Source organism: Rhinolophus sinicus, linkage group LG01, assembly GCF_036562045.2.
Source record: "Rhinolophus sinicus isolate RSC01 linkage group LG01, ASM3656204v1, whole genome shotgun sequence".
In the NCBI taxonomy this organism is placed as follows: domain Eukaryota; kingdom Metazoa; phylum Chordata; class Mammalia; order Chiroptera; family Rhinolophidae; genus Rhinolophus; species Rhinolophus sinicus.
This window is the reverse complement of record NC_133751.1, coordinates 194,520,540-194,526,539: the sequence shown is the minus strand read 5'-3', so window position 1 is coordinate 194,526,539 and position 6,000 is coordinate 194,520,540.

The following is a 6,000-nucleotide window of genomic DNA, read 5'->3' as shown; positions in this document are numbered from 1 at the left end:
TTTCATGGTGCGTAAGAATGCCCAAAGCCAAAGTCTGAGGTTGATCAGAGAAACCCAAAGGAGAGCTTTACTCCACCAACAGCCCCGAGAGCCAGGGCACAACCAGCCCCATTTCACCCTTTGGTCCTGTAGTAAAGTAGCCCCTGGAGCTTTGTCTTAAATATCTGCCCGTTGGCACTTTCTGCCAAGATCCCCGGATGGAATTATTGTTCAGCATTGCCCAAGCCTACAGCTTAACTTCATAAGTTTACGTCTCTATATGATTAATTTTAGTAACTGTTTCTTCTAAACACCTACACCTGAAACTCAAATGCTAAAGAGAAAGCATACTCAAGTCACTTCCCAAGGAGCGAATGACAGATGGGCCCGACTGTACCCAGGCCTGGACTGTATGAAGCAACAGATTGTGCATCTTTTCACAAATCCCCAAATTAGAAATTTTATAGCATCATGAATTGCAAGATGAAGTCTGTTTTTCTGAGAAGGAGATTTTGTACTGACCTGATGCCAGCCTCCTTGAAGCCTCCATCTCTCCGATGGGGCACTTTGCAAATAAAAGAAGTGCTTTATAATCTATTTAATTAGCTATTGCTCACAGCCATTCTAGCAATTCAGATGACTGTTATTTGTATTTTATGATTGCATTAACTTGCTCAAAACATGCCCTGAACAATTTCTTGGTGTCTGATTTCACACGAGCCCAACTACAGGGCTGGAGAGAGTGAGCAAGGGAGGGACCCATCTATAGCAATGCACCCCACTTCCTCCTAGGACCACACCACGCTGCCGCAGTGTTCGCAGTGTTCATAACTGGCCAGACACCTGGATGCCCCACCGCATTTGTAAGACATGGATGCAGAGAATCTCTATTTGGACTGCCTTCTTATCCCATCAATTAATAAGCAGGAAATGGCAGTGTGAGAGCACCGCCACGCAAGGGAGGAAACACCTAGTCCGGCAGAGAATGGGGAACTGAACTGAGCTGCTGAAACGGCTGGAAACCTCAGTTTCAGGGAGTAGCCTCTCTCAGTGTGTGACTCCATCATCCTTCTGCAGGCTCCTCAGTTGAGAGGCAACTGCAGGATCTGGAATACTTGCCAGTACATAAAATGTGGTGTTTTTATTCACTGGAATGGTATTCAGAATTCAAAGCAATGAATTAAGTTTCCATGAATCAACATGGAAAAATCTCAAAAACACATCATTGAGTAAAAACACAACTTCCTGAGCAACATATATAATATGGTACCATTAGTGTAAAAAATTATATGCACGTACATGAAAACCATTTTATATGCAAATACACACGATAAACCATGCAAAAGTGATTTTTGTGCATATCAGTTTCTTTCGAGAAAAATTTAGGGTTATTCTAAGGGAAAATAGACAAATATACTAGGAAATCTACTTTTTCCTCATAGGTTGGGGATAAGTGAACTGCCTAAATTTCAGCTTTTGTTTTGAATATATATATATATATATACACACTATATAGAGTACATATTTACATATGTAGTACATATGTACTGTATGTACTAGGTGTACTATATGTTTACATACTATATATAATTATTTTAGGAGCTAACAGGATATAAAATTCATCAGTATTGTGTCCGAGGGAAGGATTAGAGCTGATTGTCAAAGAAGTCATCCATATAAGTAACAATCGATGAAATTACAAAAAAAATAAAATAAAATGACATAGAATAATAAAAGTAGCTAAAATGTACTGACTCCTTATTATAAGCTAGCACACTTCTAAATGTTTTGCATGTTTTATTTCATTTTATCATCACAAAACCCCATGAGGTAGGCATTGTCATTGCACCCATTTTGTGAAAGAGGTGGTCGATGCCCAGGAATTACATTTTCTGCCCAAGACTGGACAGATAGTCAGTAGAGGAGCCAAGATTGAGACCCAAGCAGACTGCTTCCAGCTCTGTTTAACCACTGCAACCTGGATGGCCCCTAAAACTCTGATCTGACTCTCCGGAAGCCCAGCCAGCTCTCTGGGGTGGCAGACTGTTCCATCATCTGAGTGCAAATATGCATCACGAGACTTGACTCCACCCCTGGTGGGAGAGCAGGATCTGTTCCTAGTACACTGCTCTCAAACTATTCCACTGTCACGTAGAGAGTCAGAATCAGAGCAAAATACTGTTAACAAGGCGAGGAAAACCAGCCTCCTAACAGAGGGGCTAGCTTCTCCTAAAATAACTGATGACGGTTCATGAATTATTGAAGGTTTTCTAGACAGAAAAAAAAAAAAGAAAAAGGAACTGAACTACTATTTTCTTTTTTCATTCAATGCATTTCAAAACTAACTCTGAAGAGACTGACCTGCCTTACGTATTTCTTTTTTATCTCAAGGGGAAGGTTGAAACAGAGGCATACATTTGATTCTAACCCAAAATGCAGTTATCTGACTCAAAGATGTAGACCAAGAGGATTTCCTTGCCCCTTTTATTTATTTATGTATTTATTTATGTATGTATGTATTTATGTATTTTTGTACATAAGTTTTTAGATCAAAGGTCAAGTAACTGCATGGCAAACATCCATCTATTTCCTGACCCTAACCAAACTCAAAACACAAAAAAGAAAAACTGACATAAATAAACTTTCTTTTTTTTAAAAAAAGTAATCAAATCCAAAAAGACAGACAGAACAGGAAAGATGACCACAGTGGATGAGACACTGTAGTAAAATTTTGGAAGAACAAAAGCAGATACAGCAGAGGTTAGCTATTGCTTAGAAAAGAGAACAAAGATAGCCAGGTCCATTCAGCCTGCTCAGGACTTAGCATTTCAGCCAGGGGTTCACAGCAGGGAGACTGAAAACCTGCATGTGAGATGGAACTCAGGAACCGCTTCCGGTTCCACAAAGCCAGATCCTCACAAGCTCCCAGAAATCAAATGGTGGTAGAAAAAGACCCTGAGAGGCTCGAAATTGAGGCACACCAAGCAAGGTGAGGGTGGAGTGAAGGTGGGATACGGATCAAAACAAAAAACAAAAGGCAGAAGTGGAAGTCTGTGCTGGTTGGTGAGAAGCCAGCCCCATTCTCCAGTGCAGGGGTCCACAGGCAGAATTTTTCTCTGAAGAAATGGAAGCACACCTAGACAAAGGTCTTCAGGAACTGGCAAGTGTGGGATAAGGCGGTGCCCTCATGCAAAGCTAGCCTTCTGCTGATGGGCCTCCGGGGTGAAAGTGCTACCCAGGCACAGACAGCTCTTTGTGCCCTTGTAGTCTCATACTTTGATATGAACAGAAAACCAGCGGTCATTAGACATTTGGGAAAAGGCTCCGACCTGACATGGAGAAACTAAATCAAACACACAAAGCACAGGACACTACTGATAGAAGCCAAAATGGTACAGGAAACCAAAGAAAACTGCAAAAGTAAATGAACATCTCCAGAGAGATCAAAGAAAGCATTGTGCCAATGAAACATAAATTGCTAAGCAAAGAGGCCAAACAGAGAAGAGTTCTTGAAAGTTAAAAATAGCCACACACACACACACAAAAAAGTTTGATAGAAGAGTTGGAAGTTAAGAAATTTTCCAAAAATTAGAGCAACATAGAAAATAAAATAGAAACGATAAAATCATATCACTCCAAGAAATCCAATAATAGGTGTTCCAGAGAAAGAAAAAAAATTCTGAGGAAGAAATTATCAAAGAACTAATGTAAAATTCCCCAGAATTGAAAGACATGAGTCTTCAAATTATAAGGACGCAACACAATGACTCAAATACCTTGCACCGAGGCACAGCTCATGAAATTTTATAAAACTAGGGACATACCAAATATTCAGAATAAAAATGATTTCTCAACACCAACACTGGACACTGGGATCCGAAAAACAATGGGAAAATACCTTTGAAATTCATAGAAATATGAAATTGTTTTCAGTGTAAGTTTCTACAGCCAGTTTTCTCCTGTGTAAAATTGTTACGATGATACAGTGAGTTAACATTGATAACCTACCAAGAACAGTGGCTGGCACCTAAAGATACTCATTGTTAAGTACATAAATACACCAGGAGTGAAACCTCTAATGGAAGATGGAAGTGATGTGTTTAAATATTCTAAGTCTATTTTGATGGGCACGTGCTAGAGATGTGAAAGAATCTGAAGGTCTGTGCCCAGCACAGCCTGTGTCTGAATGCCACTCTCTTCTGCCCCCCTCACATCCCCACTCGGATGTCCAACAGCAAGGTGACATGTGTCAGCCAAACAGGGGTGTCTGGAGTGAATGAAGCTGCTGATAATTATGTTATGACAACAGGATAAACGAAGACTGTCCTAGACAACTAACATGTGCAAACTTAACTCTTGCTCTTCCCTTTTAAATTTGATTTTTCTAAGATCTTATCCCCTGCTGTTAGTAGAAATCCCATTCTTCCAGTTCCTCTGGCCCAAAAGCTTGGAGTCATCTTGACTCCCTCTTTCTAATACACCCCACATCTAATCTGTCAGCTAATCCTACCAACTCTGCCTTCAAAATATGCCGCAAGTCCCACCACTTCTCACCCTCTAGGCCACGTAGCTGTGGTGGCATCTTACTGCTTCCTTTCAGCCCTACCCTCTCCCATCTACTCTCATGCCAGCAGCCAGCGAGGCTCCTTGGAAATCTATGTCTGATGTTGGATCTGTCACTCCCTCACTCACTATCCTCCAAAGGCTCCCATCCCTCAGAATGAGAGTCACAGGGCCCTACACCATCTGTCCCCATTCACATTCCTGTCCTCTCCAGCCACGTTGTCAGCCACTCACCATGCTCACTCTGCTTTCTTGCTGTTCTTGTTTCTAGAATGCCTCATAGAACTCCCAGCTACGGGGTTTTGCATTTTGTAATTTTCTCCACCTGCAATCTTCACCCTCAGATATCTTTATGAGTCACTCCCTTGCCTACCTCCAGTTTTTTGCTTCTCTTTTTTAGATTCCAACATCACATTCTTATTTTGATCATTCTTCCCACGCTATTGAAAATTGTGCCCCACACTTTAACGCTCCCTACCCCTCTTGCCTGCTTTGTTTCCAAAACACTATCACATCGTGTCTTATACAATTTACTGTATACTTTATTCGTCCAACAAAATGTCAGTTCTGAGGCAGCCAGTTGGCTCCATGGTTAGAGCGCAGTGCTGATACTAACACCAAGGCCGCTGGTTCGATTCCCACATGGGCCAGTGAGCGGCACCCTCCACAACTAGATTGAAAACAACAACTTGACCTGGAGCTGACGGGTCCTGGAAAAACACACTGTTCCCCAATATTCCCCACTCAAATAATAAACATAAAAAAGTCAGTTCTATAGGGGCAGTGAAATTTTACTCTTCTTGTTCACTGCTGGGTACCTACAGCTAGAACTGCACCTCATTAAGAATTTGTTGAATTAATAAAATAAGAATATAAACATGTTATTTAAAATATGAAGTTACTAGAGAACACAGCTAGAAGAATTGAAGGTGGTTGCTATGGGGCACGGAGATGGACTGGGGTTGGGCAGGGATGGCCGTTTATATCATAAGCATTCTAGGATTAGCTGACTCTCAAAAAACAATTGATAGTTTGCTTTTTTAATTTATAGGGATGACACTGGTTAATAAGAGTATATAAATTCCAAGTGTACAATATTATAATACATTATCTGTATATTGCATTGTGTGCTTATCACCCAAAGTGTAATCTCCTTCCGTCACCAGATATTTGACCCCCTTTACCCTTTTCTACCTCCCCCTCTGCCCCCTTTCCCTCTGGTAACCACCATATTGTTGTCTGTGTCAATGCGTGGTTTGTTTGTGTGTTTTGTTCATTCATTGGTTGCTTCCTGTTTTATATCCCACACATGAGTGAAATCATGTGGTTCTTGTCCTTTCCCATCTGACTTATTTCACTCAGCATGATAGTTTGCCTTTTAAAAGTAAATTAACCTCGTGAACAAAGGTGGACTAATTCTTGGCAGCCTAAACTTCTGGACTTTGTGTTGGTGATGCC